The sequence below is a fragment of the Oenanthe melanoleuca genome, chromosome 2 (genome assembly GCF_029582105.1).
Source record: "Oenanthe melanoleuca isolate GR-GAL-2019-014 chromosome 2, OMel1.0, whole genome shotgun sequence".
NCBI lineage: Eukaryota > Metazoa > Chordata > Aves > Passeriformes > Muscicapidae > Oenanthe > Oenanthe melanoleuca.
In genome coordinates, this window is record NC_079335.1 from 74,272,095 (window position 1) to 74,298,590 (window position 26,496).

The window sequence follows — 26,496 nt, forward strand, 5'->3', positions numbered from 1 at the left end:
CAATAGTCTTAAATCAAGACCATTTTCACATGCCATTAAGAGGAAAAACTTGCAATATAGAAAAGACAATCGTGTTGGTGGTATTTTCTCAGACCTAATTTATGGGAAGTATTATCATTGAAGAAAGCTTGAAATACCTAAGCACTGACTTTCACAGTGGTTTTCCATCATAATGCACCTACATCTCACTAAAAATCTCACTTCTTTTGGCTGATTGCAGGCACACTGTGCATGTATAATTATTTACATGATGGAGGTTCTGACAGAATGTTAGAATTACCAACATTGTATAAATTATTCAATAAGAATACGAGCAGTAATATTTTATCTGACATGCTGATGTTGTGAAGTCCTACAAGGAGATTGTGCAGAGGAAAAGAAAAGCCACAGATCAATGTACAGAAGCAAAGATAGGGCTGATTAATAGCAGATTAATTCAGTAGGAAGCAAAGACAAGCTTTGTGTACAATAATGAAGAAAAAGCCTATTAATTTTATCTTCACAGTTATTTTATGTCTTACCATCAGAGCATCTGGATGACTCAGACACCAATGCATTTATCCTCACAAAACCCTGGAGACAGGTAGACAATGCTTTGAAAGCCATACCTCAGATTTAATGTGGAACATCCATGGGAAAAGCAGAACAGAATTGATATCATAGTGCCTTCCTTAAAAAGACTACCTCTTCCCATTCCTGTCTACTTCCACAGATTTATTAAAATACGTGGAATTGACTATTTGTTTCCTAACTGATGGACATTAAACACATCATTTGTGTTCCTTGTACAAGTACATAAGTGACATGTGAACAAGTGAAATAGCTTTGAATTCTAGAAAACTTTTCTGTTTTCTTCTATGTCTTTAGAGACAGCTATGGCAGTCATTGCGTAAAAACCTTTGTACAGATTTTTTTCTCTAAAAACATTTAAAATGAGAAATCTGATGTGCTGTTCTAACCTTGAGAAAATAAATAACTGCAAACCTTCAAGGGTACCAACTTCACTGTCAGATTTGTTACTGGAAAAATGAGAATTTGAATAGCTTTGCAATGTGGAATGATTTGTTTCTTCCTTGTGAAATTGTTCAGCATTGGCAAACTTATCACAAATCCTGCTTCTTATCTGCTGGAGATGGATCAGTTAATCCATGGTGTTCAGACTGTTCAGTGTGAATATTCAGTGTGAATGCTCTCATTCTCTTGCTAGGTGTCAAGTCCAAGGTACCTATACCTATAGAGTTAAACACTATGAAGACAAAATACACCTGTTTTTTCCAACAGAGATTTTCATCGTAGCACCAGGACCTGATATAGCAATGGCTACATACCTGAAAACAGTGAATGTGAGCCAGTGCCCCCTAATTGTTTATTTTTTTCTTCTCAAAAATGCCTCCTGTATGAATGTACACCAGTGACTGCATGAATAACTCTATGAGAGTACAGTAATGAGCCAGTTGGTAGACTGGTAATGAGCTAGTTGGTAGCATGTTCACAGAACAGCTACACAGTGTGGAATGGCAATGGTGGTAAACAAGGAGAAAGGCAGCAGGGAAATCAAGCAAGCTACTTGCTAAGATAAACTTTTTGGAGTAAAATTCTACTAGATACAAAGAAGGAAATGCTATAACCTGTCGACTACAATCTTCCTTTTTAGTCATCTAAAATTAAATGATTGTAGGGGATACGTGCTCCACAGTCAAAAGAAAAACATTAAATGTCACAAAAAAAACCCAAAACACTATTTACTATACTATCCCTAAAAATAAGTAAACCAGCAAATGGAACCCTCCAAGCACTATCTTATATTCAAAACTTCTTTGGTTTGGAAGGAACAGGAACCAGAAGAAATGTCAAAGATCTAATAGTCAGGGAAAAAAGGCATCTTCTGAAACCAAATCAGCTCTCCAATGAATATTTTCTTTCATGGTCACATATGCACAAAACAAAATTTGGACACATTCATATACTTTCAACATTAGCAGAAGAATTTCAGTCACTTTATGCATCATTTTGAGCTCACAGCTGTCTCAAAGCATGTGATGGGATTTCAGCCCATCTTTACAAATATTTTCTGAGGCACATCATGCTGAACTGCATTGCCCACTGTATGAATTTCCCAGTCTAAGAGTTCCACACATTAAAAAGTGTATGGTTTTATTATGCTGTGGTTAAATAATGCTTTAAGGTAAAAGACTTCACATTCTAGCTTCATTTCTGGTTTAAAACCGTAATGGTTACAAGAAGATCCTTTTGATAGCTTCTAATTTCATTTTCATAGTCCTTTGTGCTTTCAAATAGCCAGAAAGAGACTGCTGTTTGGTAGAAATTCTTATATATCTGGGACTTACATACAGGAATAGGTATGGTTGCAAATTACACACAGTGTTACAATTAATTTCTGTTTTCAAGTAGAAAATGCCATATATGTCCATCCAATAAAAGCTACAGCTTAATTTCAAATATTAGCATAGCTAGGACCATATCTGGATCTATTTGCTATAATGGGTTTTTTTCAGAAATAAAACCTCTATGTACAAGAAAGAAAACTGTGACAAGAGCTACAGCTAGGTAAATTACAAAAAGTGCAATTTGATTAAGATTATAAGTGAATATTTTATTTTTTTTTAACTTTTTCTTTACAGAGCGACTAAATTGTGATGACATCAGCTCATCAGATTTACTGACATGATAGTTATTAATATATTATCTCATTGAGAACTAGAAAAAGCACAAATACAGGGCAGTAAATCTAGATACTCAGAACTTTAGGTGGAGGTTAAATTCAAATTTCTCAATCCAAATCCTTTTTGTGCTTTCAGCTATGTGTCAGAGCTAAAATCAGAAGTCCAAACGTCACATAGATTGAAATGTCAATGCTTCAGTTCATCTCTACTTACAAGAGAATAAATGAATTTGATATTAAAAGATGAGGTGTTTTAAATACCATATTTCACATTAATATGCACTCCTCACCTTTACATCAAAGTGCACTTTTCCCTGTTGTTTACAAACCAGTGGAAATATTGGTAATTCACGGAACAGAAAGAGAAAAAAATACAGCAAAAACAACCTCAATGGCAATGGAGATCATCAGATGTCAACTGAGAATTTTATCAGCAAGCTGAAGTTTTGCTTTGACTCACTCATCCCACCAAAATAACTTGATCAAGACTCCACAGATCTTTCAAAAAGGCATTTTTCCTCAACTTGTTCAAGTGAACAGGAAGAAATTTAGAAGAAAATTACTTTCTAGTCCTGACTGTTCCCGCATAAGGTTAGATTTAACAAAGTCTTAATGTCATGAAAAAATATCATTAATCTCTTTCAAAACACAAGGATGATCATTGGATTAGACAGAAGCTTCTGCATTTCTTCATACTTCTCCTGAGGTACAAATATCTGTGAATATTCTGTCTGTTTTGAATCTTAAAAATTCAAATGATAGTTATATCACATAAAACTGAAGTGATTTAATACATTGGTACTTCTAAAAGACAAAAATACACCAAAAGCAGTGAAAATAAAATTTATATATCTTGCAGTAGAAACTATATTTCCTGTCTATTTATGAATAGACAGATAATGCAATTTATTTATGTATCAAATTATATGCGCATAAGAAAAACAGATCATTAGGAGTATGAAGCTCATATTAACTCTGCAACTGCTGCAAAGTTCCAGTTATAGACCCATAACTTCTTTTCAAATCAAAGAGCCTGAAGCATTTGAATTCAAAGATTGCCATAACCCTGTAAGAAGAATTGAAAAGATAGAATTGCTTATTATTATATAACTCCATTGGTTAAGAAGGACATTGTGTGGTTGTAGTGACTCTGAGAGGAGAAAAGTAGAAGTAGACAGGATTACAAGTCCACATTTGGACACAAAAATTTTGGAGGCATCCATATATGTGTGCATGTGTGTGTGAGTGTGTATGGTATTCATACAGATCTACATTAATTAAAAAATGAAGATCACATTTGTTTTCTAATGGTGAAGAAAATCCGTGTCACTTTCCCCAGTAGAGCCCTGTTCCTTTATAGTATCTGTCCTGGAATGGACTGGAATGGACTTTTTTCCATTGAACACTGGGAGGAAGTGTTTGATACCCATGAGAAAAGTTCAGAGGACAAGATGAAACACAAGCAAAAAAATCATCAGCTTTCACGAGCTCAACCACTGCTCTCTGTTCATTCCAGGCAGAGTCCAGTGACAACTTGCTACCACCAGAAATTGTCAACCTGCTCTTTTTCTGAGGGAGTCCCTAATTGCCTCCTCTTCCCCTTTATATTTCAATATCTGAATGAGATAGTAAGACTAGCAAGACAGCGATGTTTAAGATTCACAGAAATACTTCATGTTTTCCTGGCTACTGTGGAAATTGTATAAATGATCATACAATTAAAATGGCCCTCTGAAAATTAAATTAATAATAAAGACCAGAAAAACTAATTTGAAAGCTGTTTGAATTTTGCAATACATAGGGAACACTTAATTAAAAGATTCACAGAGTATTTAACTAGTTCATCAGCTCTGTAAATAATAAAAAAAATAGAAATACATTAAAAAGAAGTAGCAAAAAAAAAAAAAAAAAAGAAAAAAAGAAAAAAGAAACATAAAGAAACATTTTACCAGCTTTAATCTCAGCACTCTAGATCTTGAGAATCTTGAGAATATTTTGATGACATTCATACTGTGCACCTTTTTGCTATGTGGTTCAGGGGACTTCTGACCTGAAAGGTTATGAAGTGAATGCTTGTCTTTTTCACGTGGTTCTCCTTGCAGTTCTGCATTTCACCTTTCACATTTAAGCTTTTAGTACATCTTGTGTAAAGATTAATAGAGAAAACTGTGAAAACAGTAGTCTGAGGATTAAATGCCTCTTATTTGATTTAGTCTTGATAAGCATTTTCTAATTAATATTTTGCTATCTTTGCTGACATCATGAACATCTGCCCTCGCCACTCCTTGGCTAAATGATTCTCCTGTTTCCAGAAACAAATCAACACAATTAAACATGAAAGGTTGCTATTAAATTAGACATATGAGTTGGAGATAGGAGCAATCTGACAGATGGAGCAAGTGACTCACTGAGAGTCCCTGCCCCAGTTTTCTCAGGAACACAAAGTTCAGAGTTTTTCTCTGAATTTCTCAACCCTATTTTTGTCCTAAACTCAATTTATCTTTCAGGTTTCTACCAAATAACTTCCAAATCTCCTTCAGTCTCCCCTGTAACTCAGAACATACTCACAGCACATAATAATGTAGCCTATTAGTGGATGGAAACTTTTTCTATTTTTAAGTAGCTGAGACAAATTTCTGAGGAACTCCAGTCATGCCCCCTATCTAGAAAAGGCCAGATGCTCACAGTAGGTGCTGGATGATTATCTTGTTTCAAAGACCTAACCTCTATACAGACTTCCCTGGACTTTTGCAATAGAACATAGTAATGCTTAAGTCGACTTTCTGTTTTCACAGCCATTAACAACTTTTCTTACAGGTTTTATTCTTTACTTGTCATTCCCATGCTTCATTTGGAGAATCTTATTTTTAAAATGTAAAGTCACGAATACATAGCTGCATTAATGGATGTAGTTTCAGGGAGGATGTTGGAATAACACAAAATCCTGTACTCTCACTCTTTTAGAGTTTTATGTTTGGATTTCTATTTTTTTTTTTTTTTTTTTTTTTTGTTAAACTACTGTGCTGGAATATATATGGAAACAAAAGAGATGTAATCAAAGGTTGCTGCCTTACATTGGTAAATAAGTCTTTTTTGTTTTTGTTATACAAAACAGAGTTAATAATTTAAAATAAGGAGTTAGTTGCTACTTTTCAAGAATTATTTAATTATTTCTTATTAATGATTTTTACATAAAAATAATATAATTTTAAATGCATATAAATATAATTTAATACATTTTATAAATGCATTTAAATATAATTTTAAATTTTAAATCTGCTGTTGAGTCTTAAAATCGTTCATACAGATTTAAAATCATAAGACAAACAAAATAATTTTTAGTTAGCAAGAGATAGAGTATTTGACAGGTAAAAACACTAATTCAGTTTTAAAAATTCAACATACCAATTACTTCACCAGGAGACCAATTCTGCATCACTTTGCTCTAAGTTACAGAAAAGGATAACTTAGATAAGGAAGCAGGTTGTTAGAAAAATTAATATAGTTTGATATATGGATTCAGTTGTTTGCAAAGATAGCATGGCTAGCAAGTTTAAATCCACATTTGTTGCCTTAATATTTTTTTTCTAAGGTTGAGATTACTGGCCACATAAAATATATTCAAAATTCTTTAATCATTTGGAATTTTTAGCTCACAATTACTTTCTTAGTGTTCTGAGCATCAAGTTAACTAAATGACAAGATACTATTTTCAAAGGGCAATTTTGGCCTAGGACTTCTTCTATCTAAAAAAAACTACCATTCCTACCTGCTAAGCAGTTCCAGTTTTCTATTTAGACTAGATATTGGGAAGAAATTCTTTACTATGAGGGTGATGAAGCCCTGGAACAGGTTGCCCAGAAATACCTGGGATACCCTGGAAGTGTTCAAGGCCAGGCTGGATTGATCTTTGAACTACTTGGTCTGCTAGAAGGTGTCTCTACTAACAGCAGGAAAATGGGAATAGGTGATCTTTAAGGTCTCTTCTAACCTAAATCATTCTATGATTTGTAATATTGATGTAGCAATGTAATTTGTAATATTGATGGGAGCAACCTGTTGTCTCTATGAATGATCCCAGGCAGGGTATAGTTAAGAATCTTTCCATTCCTCTAATGGTTTAAATAATAGATTATGTTCAATAAAAGAAGAAAGGAGTCACAAAATATTTCAAACTATTTTCAATGGCTTATGAAAATCAGTGTGACATAGCAAATCTAAAAGTTTCAAAGTTTGGTGGGGTTTTTTTGTTTGTTTGTTTTTTGGTTTTTTTTTTGTTTGTTTGTTTGTTTTTTTTGTTTTTTTTTTGTTTGTTTGTTTGTTTGTTTTTTGTTTTTTGTTTTTGTCTGTTTGTTTGTTTTAATATGATTGCTTAGAGATATATAGGATTCTGCCAACAGTAATTCAACAAAGTTTAAAAGAATTGGCAGCACAAATGCTAGCTCCCAAGCTGCTTGTTAAAAAAGGCATTTGTTCTAAAGGAATTTGACTAAATTCTCATGCTGCTCTCCCACCTTTGTTCTTGACAGATCCTCCTTGGCCTCAAGATGATCCCACAACAGGTATGATCAGAATGTTTTCTCCCTGATCTTGCTGTCACATACCCTTGACAGACCCCTATGACTGGGCCTTCAAGTTTGCATTTCACAAGGTGCTCTGACAGGCAATTGCTACACAAGGTTTTGGCTTTGTCATTAATAAACATCTTTCAGTCAAATCTATTAAATTTATGATGACTTGATTCACTTTTGGATGTGATTCATGTGACATTCATCATAAATGCTGTATGAAGAGAATTTTGCAGGTTTCTAAATACACATTCCGGAGAGTAGCTTTGTACTTCCATTAAAAAAAATTGCCAGCTTAACAAAGAGAAATTTTGCCTTGGCTGACATTTTACTAATGGACTGAAATGAAAGGAAAAGTCTTTTTTGTAAAGAACAAGCTCATTATTGAGGAAGTAGTTTGAGGTAGGAGAGTGCAGAAAAACTGTGGATCAAAACCAAATTCAGAAAAGCTGACATAGAGGAAGTTATATTCTTCTAGTGTCTTAATGGCTGTCTTCTTTTTTTAAAAAAAAAAAGTAACAGCAGTGATCACTTGAAATGTTAGTCAAACACAGAGTCAACTATGCATCCAGTGCAAATGGAGTTATTTGCATTTGACTCTGTAAGAAAAACCTTTTTTTTAGGATTCCCAAAAATCTCCAAAAGTAGCTGCTGATATTTGAGAATCTTTATGTTGGTCAGAAATATTTTGTTTGTATAGGCAGAAAAATTTAAAAAATATTCAGATAAGAAAATGGAAGACTAAAACTCTCAAATAGTTTTGTGGCAGAGAGAATATAAAACCTCTATAATTATGTCAATATAGTAATTTTAGTTGAACACAAAGTAGAGGTACATAAAATATTCCATATACTTTTTACTATTATGGTCATTAGTGTTCCAAGCTTAATGCATACTTCATTATCTAGAAATTCATGTCATTTACATTTTAATAGGATTTTATCTGGGTTTGCTGCATCCTTTCTTTGCTTGTAATATTCAACAGCTGAAGCAAGATACTGAATAAGGATTATAGAATTCAAATATATTCACTTGAGTAGCTTAGATTTCTTACTTCTTGTTAGTTAAACATATTCTGACTCTCCAAAACTGACATTACATGATACTGATACAGGCAATTGATCTGAAAAATTACTTTTCCAAATTTTAAGGCAATTTTCATCATTTATATAAGTGATTTAAAATTTGTCTTCCTGGTAGTACACCCTACAGAAAAAAAAATCTTTTTCTCATTTATATTCTGTGTACATACACAATAGAATACACAACAATCACAAAGCATCTTAAAGAATTTGCATATTTTTAATAGACCTCAAGTCTATTAAAACCAACAAATAAAACACCATCAAATACATTCATTAATGTCTGCTTTGTAAAAAAGGAATATAGAGTAACCTTGCAATTTTTTAATATAAGCATTCATTTTTATGCTCAGAAGAAAAGGCTTTAAAAAGAACTTTTTTTCTATACTCTCATCCATTTCAAGATCTTTCCTGTAACTTTTAAACCAGTATTTACTCTCCTATAACTTTTAAATCTACAACACCCACTCCTGATATAATCAGTAAACTGAGTTACAAAAGAAATACAAAATCTGCACTTTATACCTTTGGGCATCAAATTCTATAATTACAAGGGCTATCTCTGTTTATGATTATTTTTATCTTAAAAAAATCTGAAGGAAATGTACACTGCTACATCAAAAATATGTTTCATTATTAAAAGAGAGATTCTTATCTTAAAAGTATCATTTTTTTTTAAATCTGATATCTTCTCTAAAATTATACAGTAGCTCTCATTGTAGATCTAATTCATAACAATGCTGAAGATGTTTTTTAATAAGGCAAATATATCTTTTGCAGCTGTTTAAAATTAATGGTCTTTCTGATCTAGATATGGCTTTTCATGGTAAAGAGGCATCAAGGATTACACATTAGGGGAGTTGTTGTACTCCTTAAAAGGTTATATTATTGCAGCACTCTGCCATATATATATAGTAGTTATTGCCACCATGAACTTTTCAGACAAAATTTTTCATTTAAAAATCCTGAATACATTTGAAGAAGATTTATCAGACCAACCATTGAAAATAAAGAAGTATACAAAAGCTACCTTATTGTTTTCTACATTTTTTTTCACCTATGTTGAGTGAACATTAGGAGTTCTCACTTTCTCTTATATCAAAGCAATATTTTGGCAACTTTTTTTCACACATTTCTTGGTTGGTTCTCCAATATTTTCCCCCCTTTAAAGGAAGCACGCTAGTGTCTCACATATGAAATTAAAGCCTATATTTTGGTGAATAATTTGAAAGTGAAAGAATATCTCACTTCTCTAAGTAACTGGAGCTTTCAGTCTTGTGTCAGCTTCCTACGTATTTTGGAAAGCTATTTTTTAATCAGACACAATATCTTATGAAAACAGCATCTTTGTAATTATGCAGAACAAATGATCTTCCTGTACTCGTTAACACATTTGTAACTGGGAAAATAGCAAAACCTAAGTCACAAAATAATGAAAAAGAAATAATGCAGTGCATTTCAGACTGTTATTCTCTGTGCAATGCTTCTAGATAGCTTCCCTAAGATGCTTGCTTCTAGGTTTTCTAGCTCAAACCATCTTTAACATAGAGGAAAATACTAAAGTTATTAAAAAATCTACAGATAAATTGTATATAAACTCTTTATCTATTTGTCTATTCTGTTTTTAAAATGCAGATATATCTATATTAATCAAAGATTTTGTCTTTATACCTTGGCACATGATGCAGACATTTTCTCTCTTTAAATTCCTGGTTTCATAGTCAGTGTGATAGCAACACTACCTCCCTTCAAAAGACTCAATACAGAATATTTGGTATTCAGATCTGTGTTATTAGCACTGATTCAGTGCTAACTAAAGGTTTAATAATTTTCTTTCAGGAACTGACATAACATGAAGGTGGAGCTTTTGAGCTATTGCACAACAGCAAAAGAGATTCCTGATATAAAAAGAAACAAATTATTATTGTTAATAATAATTATTATCATACCAGAACTTTTAAAGCAGAGGCAAAAAAGGAGCAGGCAAAGTCTCTGTTTTTATTGAAATATAGCCTTTGTTAGAGCACACCATGAAACCTGTCAGGTTTTTTCCCCTTTTTCAAAAGAAAAATTTGTCTAAAAATCAATTCTATCATCTCAAATGGCTAGTACTGAAAATAGTTTATTTGCAAAGAATTTTGAATGAGAGAATGACCTTTATTCTAAAATGTTCTTAGATCAAATTTGAAAAAATTAAGGCCATAAAGTATCTGGGAGGTAGCAGAGGTACCCTGCCTGGGGAAAAAAAAAAAAAAGGAAATATTTGGTCAAATTTTGACTATCAAATATTACACACTTTTCATTTCTGTTTATGCTGAGTTTTTGCAATACTAAGGTACAAAAATGTTTTATTAATTTGAAAGTGTGTTTTGAATTTTGCCTACTGCTACAAGCCAGTTTTGGATCACAAAGCTCCTCATTGGAGAAACACAAAAAAAAAAAAAAACAAAATCATGCAGAAAGGCATATTAGGCTAGATCATGGGGAATTTTGGCTACAATTTCTAATTGAAATGCTACATTTGGAAGTGTATTATTTTGTTTCTTGACAGCAGTGAGCATCATTAGAACAATACTCAACATTCAACCTGTTAGTTTCAGAAAATAATTGCCTGAGAAAGCACAGTTTGACAACACATGCTGCATGGTGTTTTATGTCAAACCTTGTTCTTCACAGAACTTAAAAGTGAAGAATATTGCCAGTTAACTGAGAACAATTTTCTGAAGCTCACAGATAGCTCTATTAAAGCATCTTTCTTAATATGTATCTTTAATAGGAAGTAAGCAGCATGACTGTTCTGAGGAACATTCTGTTTCTGCAAGAAATGCTGTTTTAGAACACATGAGGTACTTGGATCCTAATTTTTTTTTCAAGTCATAACATGAAAATCTTGCCCATGGGCAGGTCTAAATATATTTACACAAATTTAAGTCTGAACTTTAAACATGATCTTTCTGTGTTATATAACAAATGTTTTAATGTTTATGATATGATGCATCAATTATTTATATATATGCTTAATATTGATTTAATAATGATTTTGAGCTCTCTACCTCATCACTAAGGAGACATGACTGGAAAAGGAATTGACTATACTGTGATGTCTGACTTTGGAAATTTACTTTATCTCTATTCTTACATCATTTTCTTTTAAAAATAACAATATAAAAGCAAATAAAATCATAGACAATGGGATAAGCCATTTGTAAAGTTTTACTCAGGAACATTTTCAAGATGTAGGTGGAAACAAGTCAGATTAATAAAAAACATTGTTAACTCACCACAGCCAGGGTAAATCACTTAGCTAATGGAAGGCAGTCAACTTAACACAATGCTCTGTGATAGCAATTCTTCTGTTTCTAGAGTTGCAAAGTCTGATCTTTCAAAGTAGATTAAGGAAATAATAAGATCCCTTCCAAAATGAGAGAACAGCTGACAATTAAAACTATGGATTGCTTTGCTTTCCTGGGGCCTCATTCAGACCTTATGGTTCTCTTGCTCTCTTAGTTGCTTCCCTTTTGGCTGAAACTGACTGAAGCAGTTGGTGTGCTAAAGAAGAAATTCATGCATGAGGACATTTGCTGTGTGCATGAACAAAACCAGTGTAGAGCCCCACACTCGGCTTTAGCTCCCTGTTCATCCCCCAGTATTTCTGTGGCAGGGGGACACTGACCTGTGCAGACAGCTGCACTTCAGAGAACAACCTGAGTGTGGCTGAAGGGCAGCTGTGGAGTTGTTCTGAGATGCTGCCAGGTCAAGGGAGCATCCCTGGGCAGCACAACACTTGGGAGCTCTCTCAGGGACAATAATTATATTTTCAGTTGCCTGACCCACCTTCCCCTCTACTGCTAGTGAAATATGTCAGCATTTATCTTTAAATATGATCACTAATAAAAGGCTACTTTTTGTATTCTTGAGTTCCTTCTCATCACCTTTTTCACTGCTTTGTTGGTGCAGCTTCTTTCCAGTCACCCATGCTTTTCCCTGCCCTCTTTGAGCTGTGCAATCAAAGCACCAACCTTGTATTTCATTCTGCAGGCACCTGCAGAGATAAGGAGAGCCCCAGTCTCCAACCATGAGCCCTCCCTTATGATTTGTGACTCACAGTAGGGATTTAAATCTTGCTCTCCCTATAACCCTGAAAATGAGACAGTCAATGCTATAGTTATGTTGGCTTTTTTGTTGTTTGTCTGTTTATCTGTACTTTTCTTCTTGTGGTTCTCAATGTCAACAGAAATTGACTGCTTACAGATCATAGTCACCAAGGTTTATGAACTTGCACAGAGTTGTGTCAAAATAAATTTATTTGATTTTACTATAGTTTTTCTTCTCTTTTTCTAAGAGTATTTCTGCCTGAGATACAGATCTGGATGTTGTATTTGCATGTCATTGAAAAACAGAATTTACCTTTATTTTTTTGAAAGCATATACAGGCTGAATAAATAATACAGAACTGCTTAAAGTTAAATTAATACAGTCATATGCAGAAATCCAACACATAAGTAAAATGAGTAAAATGAGATTTAGAGTTTTGTTGCAAATATAGTTAATAATATTTGATTATCAGTCCTTTAGAAAGAAAAGAGAACACTGTCAGAAATAAGATGTATACCAGAAAGCATACATTTTATTTTTAAATATACATCACCAAATAAGAATTTTAGTAGGTGTAGTTCAGCTAATAATTTATCAGATTTTTTTGGAAATTTTTCCCTGAAGGAACTAGAAATATATTCCTTAAAAATTCCTTTCTCTGCTATTCAAATAGCAGATTTAAGATATCCTGACAACAACTCAAACCCATGAATATTGCAAATATTCTGATATCTGATAAAAATAAAGAAATTATTAAGGAGAAAGCAAAACTTTCTCTTCATTTTTTTCTAATTGTTTCTTCAATCTTTATCTATCCTATCGAAGACCTGAGGATAGTCTGAAAAGCTCAGGTTTGCCAGCAAAACCATTAGGAATCATGCATATGATTTCTCCTCTCTTTAACTCCTATGCTTCAATGTAAAGAGATGGTGCACATAAATTAGGCTGCATCACATATCTGTGTGAGCCAAATTCTTGGAGTCTTGCAGTATTTTGTTTTGGAGACATGACACATGAACTAAAGCTTAAAAAAAAGGTGTACTACTATTTTCTTTCTATCCACACTTCTTTCTGAAGGTGATAACATTTCAATCTCATGATAAAGTACTACCAAAACAATTTGCCACATTTTCTGTCATTTGTGATCAGCAAGAGAGCATGCACAGGGCAGTATTGTCCTGGTCTTTCTGGATCATGTCAGCAGGGTTAAAAGTTCACAAAAGCACCCAGCAACCTTCAGAAAATCAAGCACCTTATCAGCAAGCAATTATATATTAAGGTAGTACACATATATCTTTTTGGTAATGAAAAGTAGAATATTTATCTTGAAGACTACTAGATGAATATACTAGACTTTGGGTAAGAGCAAAAAGATCCTTATATGTTAAAATTAATAATTTTTTTTCTATTGACTATGCAAATACAGTTCACACTTCTGTCATATGTGAATGAGAACATATATTATTGTCTTTTTTGGATTGCACTAACACCTGGATTAAAATCTAAAGTCCTTCAATTATTGCAGTCTTGTGTTTACATACAAAATTTCTGTGGCATTTTCTTTAAATATATATGCAGGATTTTATTTTTTTGTGAAAAAAGTATATGTGAAATTGTTCTTGTCCTTACCTCTAATGTATCAAGTGCCTTCAAATGTTTCTCACTGGTACTACTGGTCTACATGTGTAAAAAAACACATTAGAAAGCAACAAAATTGCTTTCTTTCAGTTCTGCCTTAAAATTCATCTCATGTCACAGCTGCAAAATACAGTAGCAAATGCTCCATTGATTTCAAAAACATTTGTCTAATAACCCATCCACTTGTGTGTTTACTGCATTAAACTCTCTATGTTATTCTGTGGTATTTAATTAACAATGATTATTGCTTTTAAGCAATTTGTTGTCCATCTCAGAAATTTTTTTCTATACACATTTCTTAGCACACTGAAAACCTCATTCCTAAAGTCCTGATAAGTATATTTCAGGATTATCACAGATCATATACTGGTAGGAAATCAAATTATTAAAATGAATGATTTAAACGAGGGATGCAGTGGTATACAGCTACTGTGTTCTCCAGAGTTTAAATTTCAAATACTACCCTCATCCACAAAAGGACTTAGTTCCCTACTTGCATATAAAAAGGGAGAAAAAAGCCAAACATATTAGTTCTCTGTGGTAATCATAATGAAAATAGGTAATAAATCCCTTCTCTCAGGCACTTAGAAGTCCAGGATTTTAATTTTTTTCTATGCTTTAAGTTTCATTACAATACACATATATGTGATCTGCATCTTTGTCATTAACAATTTTTATTAGTAGATTTATGCTTTTATCCTCTTAATCAATACCAAAAACTCTATGTACAAATAAATATCACCCCAGATACCAATCTGTGCATTTGTAATCATATTTATTTTCTGGGAGATTCATTTATGAAGATGTCATTATAAATCCTTCCATGAGATATACTATAAATGTTCCCTTCCAATAGTTTAGATTAGGCATATAATATCTGTGTGTAAAAATTATGGAATAGCAATAAGAAACCCTCCACTGCTCACTTAATATACATATATACACATAAACACACATATATATATATGTATGTATGTATGTATGTATGTATGTATGTATATGCATGTATTTGTGCATGCAACCCCACCCCCAAAACAACCCATAATATAATAAATATAAAAAAATTAATTCAAATAACTGGAATATTATTTTCTTCAGATAGGCCATGACATTTTAAAACATTCAGACATCTGATAGAATTACATAGTCTTTATGAAAATAAAGATTCCACCATGCTATATGAGGAATTGACATGTCTGCTTTGCTCTTTTCTGTAACAGTACCTGTTACTTGGAGTTTTAGATCAAAAGGAACTTTATAAAATAGATGTTGCCCGTGGCAGAGGGAGGCAAGGGTAGTTTCTACAACCTCATTGATAACCATTGGTGATCTGTTGGACAAGGAAGGAGAAGAAGAAGAAAGGAGATGCTAGAACTGTAGACATCCTCCCTTATGAATTCCAACACAACATAAATAGCCCCATATATGATAAGCCAGATGATCTGTTTTATACAGATTCTGAATTCAGTTTGGCCTTAGTTGGAGATTCTGACTTGTGCTTCCCTTGGTTAAACTTGGACTGGTCTGAATTATGAACCAGGACTTTTACAAAAGGAACCTAGAATACCAGAAGAATGCTATAAGCCACCCAGAAGTAACAGGTAAAAGAAAAAGAAAAAGGCATCACTTTTCATAAGTCTTTGCAATGTTGGAGACCTGACAAGTAATGTGTCCAAAATTCTCAATGCCTTGTTACTTCAATTCCAATTTTTTTGAAAACACTTTTCATTACACAGAAATCATGACACATTTTTGTCTTTTATCTCTTTAGCAGAAGAAAAAAAAAAAAATCTCTAACTCCTGTGAAGAAATAGATAGAAGCTCCTTTACTGGAGGCCAAGACACCCAGATCAAGATCTATTTCTAAAAACTGAGTCACTTTTTTGTCAGATCAGTAATAGAATTCTCTGAGACTTATTTTTTTTCTTCCTTTTTCTCATATAATTTTCACAGTATGAGTTAAAAGAGTTTAATAAATCTAAGGTACAAAAAGGCTTATAATGAACCTGTCAAAGGGCTTGCTTGTAATTTGTCTGAAAGTATATTATTTCCTGAGAATGTGATTCTGTCTTCATATAATTCTTCCTGAAATGTCCAGTGCAGAACCCTGAAAATGGATGTTGACAATTTTGAATACCATCCATTGGTAGTTGCTATCCTAATATGCTACCTGAAATGCCTTAGAATAAAGACCTAGTGTAAATCAACTTCATCTTGCAAAGAAAATAATGTGATTTTTCTTTTCTGAAAAAAAATTCCTTTCCTCTAAAATGTTCGAACCTAGCAACATATAAATGTATTCTTCTAATTGTTAGCAAGCTTTTGACTACTGTTCAAGTTAATGCCATCACATTTTTTTCTTGGAATATTCTTCATGATAGTAGCAGTGGTATAAGAGCAGAGCTGAACAAATACTGTATTCCACAATTCATTTTACATAGACAATATCCAGCTGGTGTATGGATCTGTGATTATTCTTCACTTCCTCTGTCAGTGCAGCACTTTCTTCAGCACACTTTGTTCTGGGAGTTTCTGGGGATGAGTAAGGCTGGTGCTTCTCTCCCCAATATCCTCTGTAGGGAGTAGAATAATGGGGAGATGATCTAGTTTAATGCAGCAGTCTTTGCATTTTGTAAATCCCAAATTATCCTCAGCAGGGAAGAGAACATGGCTGTTTGCCCTTGAAAGCAGTAGAGGAGTGATCTGTCTGGCTTCCTATTGTTTCAAAAAGAGCAAAATTAGACAATACTTATTGTGTAGAAGCTCTCTCTTCACAGGATGCAGCGGAATTTAAATTATATTTAACCCAAATGACAGAGTCACCAGATCTAGTCCATACTTAAATGTCTTCAATTTAACATGGTTTCAAATGTGTTCTCAGAAATATGAACACATTTTCTCCATGTAATATGTTTCCTTCTATTCTAAGTTTTTCTTGATTTCATTAAGAGACATTTTTTGAAATATTTTTGATGGCTAAACACCTTTTTTGAAATCACTACTATTGAAAAATTTTTTTAGTCTAGGAACTGAGCAGTTCGAAGCAATCCAATAACTACAATGTAACCATCCCCTTTATTACTAATACAACTGGGATTTAATTTAGTATCACATATGGAATAGCAGAATTTAAGATTATGACTAATAATACACTAATTTAAAAAATAACTTACATGATAAATCAAAATTAGATGGTTTATCTGAAGTCATCTTATCTAGAATAAGATTTTTTAATATTTGGAGAACATCTTTATCTCATTTCCTTATTCATAAACATGTATGAAGAATCATAGAAACACATAATATATTGATTTCTGCAATTGCATTTATTCATGTATTCATATACTAGTATGTTGATTTTCCATATTGCTTGATGGGCTCCTGAAATGTGATCCAGCATTAATCATAAAGTATCTGTACTGACATGAAATATTTCTAGAGGATACACTCTCTGCTTACTTTTCTCACTGTAAAATCCAAAGTTTGCCAACCAGTAGTAACACAAACCACGCAAGATCTGTCTGGACAATAATGATTGAGCCTCTGGCAAGTTTATATTCTTTCATTATAAGAAGCTTGATGGATGTCTCCATTCAGCCAAAATATCGAACACTATTGCTGAATGCTGAACCAACTCTGCTGAGTTCAGAACATGCCTGAGAATATTTGGAAAAAGATTTAGAACTTTGAGTATTTTAAGAAAAGAAATGATTGTAAGGGAACACAAAAGGTCTTGTCAAAATAGTTCAGTAATTGTTTTATTTATTTATTTACTAGAAGATTAATAGTTTTGAAAGTTTCTCAGACACTTTCTTGCAAATTAAAGAAAGTCACATGACTACAAATATGACAACTATAAAAGAAACTTGTGAGGAGCCAATTCAGTTTTGTTATACCTCAAGAGGCATATGGGGAGCATGTGTGCCATGTCCAGAAGGCATCCAGGAGAAGGTGGGACAAAGCCTTGTCTCTGGGGACACTTTGCCTGGCCAGCAGCTGCTGTCTGCCATGGCACAGGCAGTCAGCAGGGGAACCCCGCAGACACTGTGCCCCGGAGTCACTCTGCAGCCAGATGGCAAAAGGTCCCTGACGATGGTCTGCACTGGGACTTTGGGCTGGGCCAGTGGTCTCCTGTCAGCAGGCAGACATGGGGAGGAGCCAGGGACATGAAAAGTAACTGCATCACAAGCTCTGGGGGCTGCTCTGTCCTTTGCCTTTTGATTCTTTGGGGCTTTTTGGAGTCCTGAGTTTGGCTCTCCTGCCCTCGCTGGCTCCTGATCACCCTCTGCCCTGCCTCCCTGTGTCCGTGACCAGCCTGCCTGTTCTGGCTCTGTGGTCTCAGATACAATTTTTGCCTAGCTGGGCTTAATTTTGTTCCTGACCAGCCTTTATTAAGAGAATTCCTCACATCTCCCAACATTGGAACTAGACAACACTATACTGTGCATTGATGCAATTTTTCAAATGGGATTTTTGCCTTTTGTGTTAAAAAGATATTTTTAAAAATAGTGAATGATAGGCCTTAAACCCTCTTGTTCAGCCAACAGAAGGCAGCCATACTTGTCTTCCCAGCTATCCCTCTGCTGACCAGAAGAAGGACCTGCAGCCACTTCTGCACACAGATCTTTTTGTTAATGACGGTCTTTGATGAGATAATATCACTGTTTACTTTTCTTAATCTAAGTAAAAATGACTGGCAAGTCTTTCTTACCTACAGTCTTGACTTAAAAAGACAGTAAGACAAGTACCAATTCACAGGGACTGGCCTGCCTGCTTCCTTCCACCAAGTGGTCCAAAGATTTATATCCATTTCGAGAAAGTGATAGTAGCCTAGCTGTTTGACTGGGTTTTGGGGGTTTTTTGGTTGTTTTTTTTTTTATTTTATTATTTATTTTTCTTGTTGTTTTTGTTGGTGTTGGTGTTGGTTGGTTGGTTGGTTGGTTGGATTTTGTTTTTTGGCATGATTTTTTTGTTTTTCTTTTTTTTTTTGTGAACCCCACTATTATTGCTAAGAGCTACTATCACTATGTCTTTAATATTTTATAAAGTATACCTTATAATTTTTAGCTGAGTAGTTTACTAAACTTCTAATTATAGATGATTGAAATGATAACACAGAAAAGCTTAAAGTTTTGGGATATCTTTAAGATAGTTGTACCAAGATCATTTGTTTCATGCTTTCTGACATTGTACTGGAAATAATGAACTGCATTATTTACAAGTCTTTTCTGCTATCAAAGGCAAGGGAGTTTTATTTTTAAGAATCCAATATGTATGCTTAATTTGAGAGACCGATGAACTCTCTTGTAGCCATCCATCTGCAGAAGACTATAATTTTCTGAAAGTCCGTAGATTTTATACACCATTCAGAATACACAAAATCATTTTCTTTTGAAAGCTCAGATCTTGGAAGCCTTTTCAGAATGTGTATTTTCATCTTTCCATGACAGCCGTTTCAAAATTTTTATTGTCCCGAAAGAAACAAAATTGCATGGATTTTCAGTCCTAATCATTTCACTCTGGGGCATGTGGAACAATCTGTTGCTTATTCTTCAGCACTAGCTAGTGTGATTTAGAAAGAATTGGAAAGATCTGTGAAGATGTTCCCACAACCAAACTGATGGATTACTTGCACAAATATTGCAATACTATAGTTCTTTGTTTATAGGCAGATAAAACAAACACCAAGTAGATCAATATCGCTTAGTGTCCAGTTCTGGACTTCCCAGTTTGGGAAAGGTGCTGAGATGTTGAAACACATCCAGAAAAGGCCAACAAGGGTGTGAAGGGCCTGGAACACAAGCCCTATGAAGAACAGCTGAGGGAGCTGGTGTTGTTTTGCCTGTAGAAGATGAGGCTCAAGGAGACCTTATCATTCTCTAAAATACCCAAAAGGAGGTTGTACCCCAGGTGGCTGTTGGTCTCTTCTCCCAGGTAACCAGTGACAGAACAAGAGATCACAGACTTAAGCTGCACCAGGGAGGGTTTAGGATGGAGATTAGGAAAAAAGTCTTCACAGTAACAGTGATTAGACACTGGAATGGGCTGCCCAGGGAGGTGGTGGAGTCCCCAGTCATGGAGGTGTTTACGAAAAGACTGGATGTGGCACTCAGTGACATGGTTTAGTTGGTAAGGTGGTGTTAGGTTATAGGTCGGACTTGATCTCAAATGTCTATTCCAACCTAGTAAATTTTGTGATTCCGTGATCACAATTTATCCAATCAAAAATACAGACTTTACCTCACTGAATATTTAATTTCAATAAATAATTTTTATCCATTTTTCCTCTTTTTCTCTATAATGTGAAAAGCATGAAAAGCAGCAGCAGCAGCAGAACCCTGACAAGAGACATTGCACAAGTCACATCCTCAGGTGTGTCAATACGAGAACTAAAACTCTCACAAAGGCTACTTACCTTTTAGCACATACATGATTTGAAAACCAAAATACAGAAGTGTGTCCTCATACAGAAATTGTGGGTAGTGAAGTGATTAATGATAACATTTGTTCTGAAGCATTTACTTTACAAAAAGAACTTTTTATGAACGGAACTTTTTAACTTCAAAATGAGGAGTGATGGCAATATTGTTAGTGATCAGGCATCATGGAAGTTGGAGAAGAGTACAGAAGCAGTTTTGAGTCACAACTGCTGTAAAAAAGCCACAACTGTTTCCGTGAAGAACACTGTACCAGCAGAAGAGTCATTATTCCATTTGAAAGAGCTAACTGTATGTTGGGTAGATATGATAGCAAACACTTCCATCACTTTTTCTGTGGCAAGCTCATTGGAGCAAAAATGTAAATTTAGACACAACAAAACACATTTTATTTAAACAAACATGGATAAGACCACTGCCTCAACCAGGAATCTGGAAAAAATGCATTCACACAAAAAGCATTATGTAAAGAAATACAGAACTTCTGTGCATTTTTAACATCTAGTTCCTATATTTTCTTTGTATTTTTGATACAATATGACTGTGGGTAGAGAATGAAAAATGGGAGATATCTGCTAATGTGAATATCACACATCATCACAAATTGTTTGAGACACACAGGCACTCTCTCACACACACAGATGAGCTCTTATGTAACCTAAAACATTGCATCATGCAAATATTTGTTTAAGCAGTGGGGAATATGAAAATAACACTTTTGGTTGGTTGGTTGGTTGGTTGGTTGGTTGGTTGGTTGGTTGGTTGTCAACAGTTGATTGGTTTTCTTTTAATTTGGAGTAAAGCATCAAAGAAAATTCCTGGGAAACCAGATAAAGCATAACATTAAAGGATTGGGAGACAGAAGTAAAGTGCTTTCTGTAAAAATAAAGAAGTTTTTAAAAAAAGAAAAATATTGAGACTTTCATTTGAAATAACATATGCACAATGTATTTGCATGTTAAAATAGTTTATGCAAATCTGGGTCAGTTATCATGTTCCTGACAGGTTTTTAATGTGAGATTAGCTCAACAGCAATTCTTTATACTGTTACATTATTTTTGCTATTCAGTTCTTTTGTAAAAACTTGTCAGTTCCATTTCTTTAATATTTATGATTTTTAATTAGGTCATAGAAATCATTGGTTTCTTTCAATAATGCATTTTCCCTAGAGTTTTCAATAAGAAGATAAAAACTTTACTTGCAAAGTTCCAACAATACCCAATTATACAATTCAAACTCTAAGCTATAAATTCTTTTCAAAGTCAGGAGAACTTTGATTTAGTCATTTCTGCTCTATATCATTCTTGATTGTTTAGGCTATTAAAAAGCTACAAAGTCTCCAGAGAGGACAAGTTATATCTTTTTCTTTCACCTTTGTAGGATGGTTTTTCACTGATTGTTCATATGTCAGGTAACTGTGGCATTCCCAAGAGGCAATAGGGTGACACCTGATTTGTGTTGGTAGTGAGCAGAAGTAAATCTTGCATGAGAACTGTCTTGTTGCTTTCTTAGAAATTCAAGTATCTTCCATAGAAAAATACACATTCACTATAATACAAGATAAATCCTCATGAGTTGTCTATTATTAATTAAAGGTTTATTCTTTTAATTAGGCCTGAAAGACATTTTTTAAGTTTTAGTGATCATCCCAGAACAGCCCATCTTACATCTAAATTACCTTGTATTGTAAATAGACCTGGAAATTTAGAAAAACTTCATTTGACTTAAATTTTAGGACATTTAACCTGGATTTGCCATACAAAAGACATGCATAAACACTAGGGTTCACGTGATGAAAATGTCCAAATCATGCTGCAACCTTCATCAGTGACTTCTCCCAAGGACTCTTCTTCCTCAGAGTGCACCTATAACCTAAATATTTGTTGGTCATCATCACCATGTCAGAAAGGCAGAAAGACATTTTGTAAAAAGCCTAGCAAATCTTTGTTTGGGAGTATGTCTGACAGGCTTGGATCTACTTAAACTTAGAGACTAGGTTTATTTATATTTGGTGTTATTTTGAGCTGATGCTACAGTTTATGGTGGTTCCAGGATGCCTATCTGAGGGCAGGCATCCATCTTTCCTGTGTTTCCAAGGATAACTTTGGAGGCTAAAGCAGAACAAATGCAGTATTAGAGAGGAAAGAAGCAGAGAAATACAAATTAGGTTTGGATATGGGTATGGGTTTGAAGGGCAAGGAAGGACAGGAGTGTTTCATGGGGACATTTTCTCTCTGTAAAACATGCTTTTTCTAACTCAGGGAATTCCTGAGGAGCTGACTGACAGAAATACAGAAAAAAAAAAGGATCACCTTAATAAGCTCATTTATTGTGCTCATTCTAAATACCCAGCACTGGCTACTCCTCATTAACTGTAGGAGTAAGTTAAGGGTTTGTTGGGCAGGGTTTCATTGGGGTCCTGCTGATCTGGCCAGTGGCCACCCCTGTGGCTCAGGCACTGAGCCCTGGGTTTGGCCTCAGCCCTGCCTGGCTGGTTGGAGAAGCCAAGGGAAGCACATGTACCCCTCTCATATGGTTTTCTAGCAGTCCTCCCCAGCCCCTAGGACAAAACAGGGCCATACCTGAAGAGATAGGGAAGAAGCCTTTGTGTCTAGAAGAGTACAATTATTTCCAGAAAATGCCCTACTCCAAACCCTACTCATCTTCTGATCAATTCTGTGAAACCTGCCAGCAAGGCACTGCTTTTCCTATTGCTCTTGTTCTGGTCTCCATAAAAGCTAAACATTTGTTATCAGGTTCCTTATTAGGCCAAGTAGCAACATTCTGCATGGAACCAAAGACTATAGCATTGCTAGTATTCTGTTAAGTTTCAATGTAATGTTATGAAAAGAAAACTAAGAAAACTGTTTTCTCAGTGAGGTTTTTAGAAAAAAAGCTTAGGAAATGGCACACAAATTCTTTGTGCTGGAGCATTCACCACCCAGGGGGAAAGAAATGCAAGATTTAAGCTCCTATATATTCTTAATTCAGAGGCTTATTAGACTTGCATCTTGATTCACTCTTAATTATATGATTGCAATGGTCTTTCCCCCTGTGTTTAGTTCTGTGCACTGGCAGGATAATGGTTAGTTAGCAAACAGCTGTTCAATATTTTGTTTTGGTATTGTGGATTTTGTTGATCTCTATTTATTGTGCTGTTTTCAGCCTCTTTGTAAACTCAAAAATATTTATTTACATCTGGGGTTTTGTATAAAACTAATCATTACACTATATTTAAGTGTTTCACAGGTATTAAACATTTTCACAATATCCCTGTGAGATGAAGGGTTGGTATTTATTATGCCAGTGTTACAGCTGGGGACAGACAATTTAAAATAAAAATGTCTACTTGCTCCTGAAGACCTGTCTGAGACACTTTGCACATGGTCTTCTGAAGTACTCTTCCTTTTTACTGCACTTTACACCCTCAAACCATGACCCCACTGACCTGTCCATATATAAAACACCCTGCTGATCCCTTCAGCAGATGACTTCTATGGGAGCTAAACTTATAGTTGCTTGCCATCCCTAGCTCCAAGGCTTTTTGTTTGCTGTGTTTTTTTATTATATTAATATATACAAATCTCAGGTAGTCATCTATCTTCCTCTCCCACCTTTGTGTTGTTTTTGTTGCTCTTCTCCTTAATTTCTGTATTGCTATTCTTGAGTTAGGGAACCCTAAAATTATCTGATATTTCTCATGCTTACATTTACGAGGAAGTGCAATTAATTAATCCATTAAAACCTCCCATTATGTATATTAGTTTTCTCTCTCTACCCAATGTATCGACAGAATAAATATATATCTACTCTGCTGCCTTTTGCTAAATTGTTTTTTCCTGCTCAAACTTTCTAGATCACTTTCTTCTCAATTTCTACTTATGCCATATATTTCCATACCTATCAAAATATAATATAAATTGAATGATATCTGTTGCACTATGTTGCATAGTCATTGCCTTTTTTACTGTAAAAATACTTAATTGATCAATTAGGCAAACAACCCAAAAAAAATTCACAAAATTGCATATACATTTGTCATTTGTGTGAAAGAAAATGACAATAGCAGGAGGGTTTTGAGGTTATGCAAACTATTTCAAAATATGTATTTTACTTTGTTGCATCAGATTTGGCAAACTTCAGATGGATAAACATTTATAACTAGATATTTACTGTTTTTAAATGCTGACAATATGGTCAGCACCCAAGTTAAACCCTTGAAGTCATTGAATGTTAGACTAACATTAGAATTGTAATAATGGCCTTACTGGAATATATAGATAATTCAAGTTGAACATGTGAAAAAGTATATTTTCCATTTTTTGAAAGATCATTGTCATAAAAACCATAAATAGCATTGTCATTTGTCTCAAGTCAAAATCCAAATAACTTTTCCTATCATAAATATTGTTCAAGATGAATTTTTAGATGTAGTGTAAGATGTCAAAATGCTTCATGGGACATATAGGATGTATAAAACTGGTTCTGTTGCATTCCAGATAGGATTTTCTCCTAGTAGTTCTTTACAGACCAGAAAAAGTTCTAAATTTTGATGTTCTAGTCTCCATAGGTTTACTACTGTATGTGACACTCGTGTTCATTGCAAAATCCTGTCAAAAGACAATGATGGAGTTTTATTCACCCTTTTCACAAAGGTGTATGACTACAGAATGTATATCCCATGATGAAACAGTCCTAGTGTGTTTGATGTGACAGTGTGATCCTTTCTTTCAGTGTGCCCTGTAGTGGTATAGCTCTATTTTCCACATACCAACAGCAGACACTTCAGTGGAACTCTGTGCATACCAAATACACACGGCAACAATGGAGTCTAGCACAGTCCTGACACTGGCAAATGAAAGAAGCATAACAACACTTGATTTTACACTCTTCAATTCACTCTTGCAGTAGTAAGGAAGTTATATTATGACTTGCTGAGGAGTCAGCTCTATACTGCGACTTGCTGGGGAGGCTCCAATGGTGAGGAGTTTATACACATTGATAAAATAAGTTCTGGATTCTCCTGCCTGATGACTGTGATCCATCTGGAGAGCTACACCTGAACAGTGTGTGTACTGGTGGTCACAGTGCAGCAGGACATTTTTTTGAGTTAGCAAACCCATTGGATGAGTCTCTGCACACAGTGCCCTGCATGACCTGGGAGGTAGGTACAGGCTGTACCTGGGGCTGTGCTCAGTCTCAAGGCTTGGATAGCTGATCTCTGGACATCCTCAGGACATAAACATTCTAGCAGAGTAGGCAAGGGTATGCACTTGAGCAGAGGCACAGCTTGTTCTTTGCCTCTGCAGAGTAAGGAAGGCAGCTGTGAAATAAAAGTGTGGTGAAACATGTTCAGCAGCTGGCATGGAACTAAAACCTGCTCAGTGCCAAGAATATTTCTGTTATTAATAATGCATGTCAGTGATGTGTGCATTTACCAATGCCCTGAAAAATTCTACTACCAGTGTTGACAAATGGAAAACATACTTAATATTTTCAGAAAGAAAGCTAAGGAATTTTAAAGTTTGCATAATAATAATGTGTAGGAAATGCCAAATAAGTGTTGCTCTAATGCATTGTTTGATTTGTCTTTTTTAACACTTTCAGACAGCTGACTTTGGCCTGACTACACATACTGATAACAGCTGGTTTTCTGATTGCAAGCATCTGAAATATAAAATGTACCCATAGTGTGTACTTACAAAGGAAGGCTTCAGAGTTAATAAATTGGCAAGCAGGTGAGAACAAACATGAGATGCCAAAAGGTGTAATGCTCACTAACATACCCCTAGACAACCTGCCAGGCAGTAACATCTGACATTAAATCACCATTACTGTCAGTATTATTAGGTTTAAATCTGTTCCCCTGAAAGAGATCTCAGTTAAATGGCTTTCATACTAATATGCATCCTGATTAAGTGGTGTCTCTCTCTCCAGAGACAGAGTCTGAATTTCTATCTTTTTTATGATCTTATCCTTGTAAAAGTTTAGCT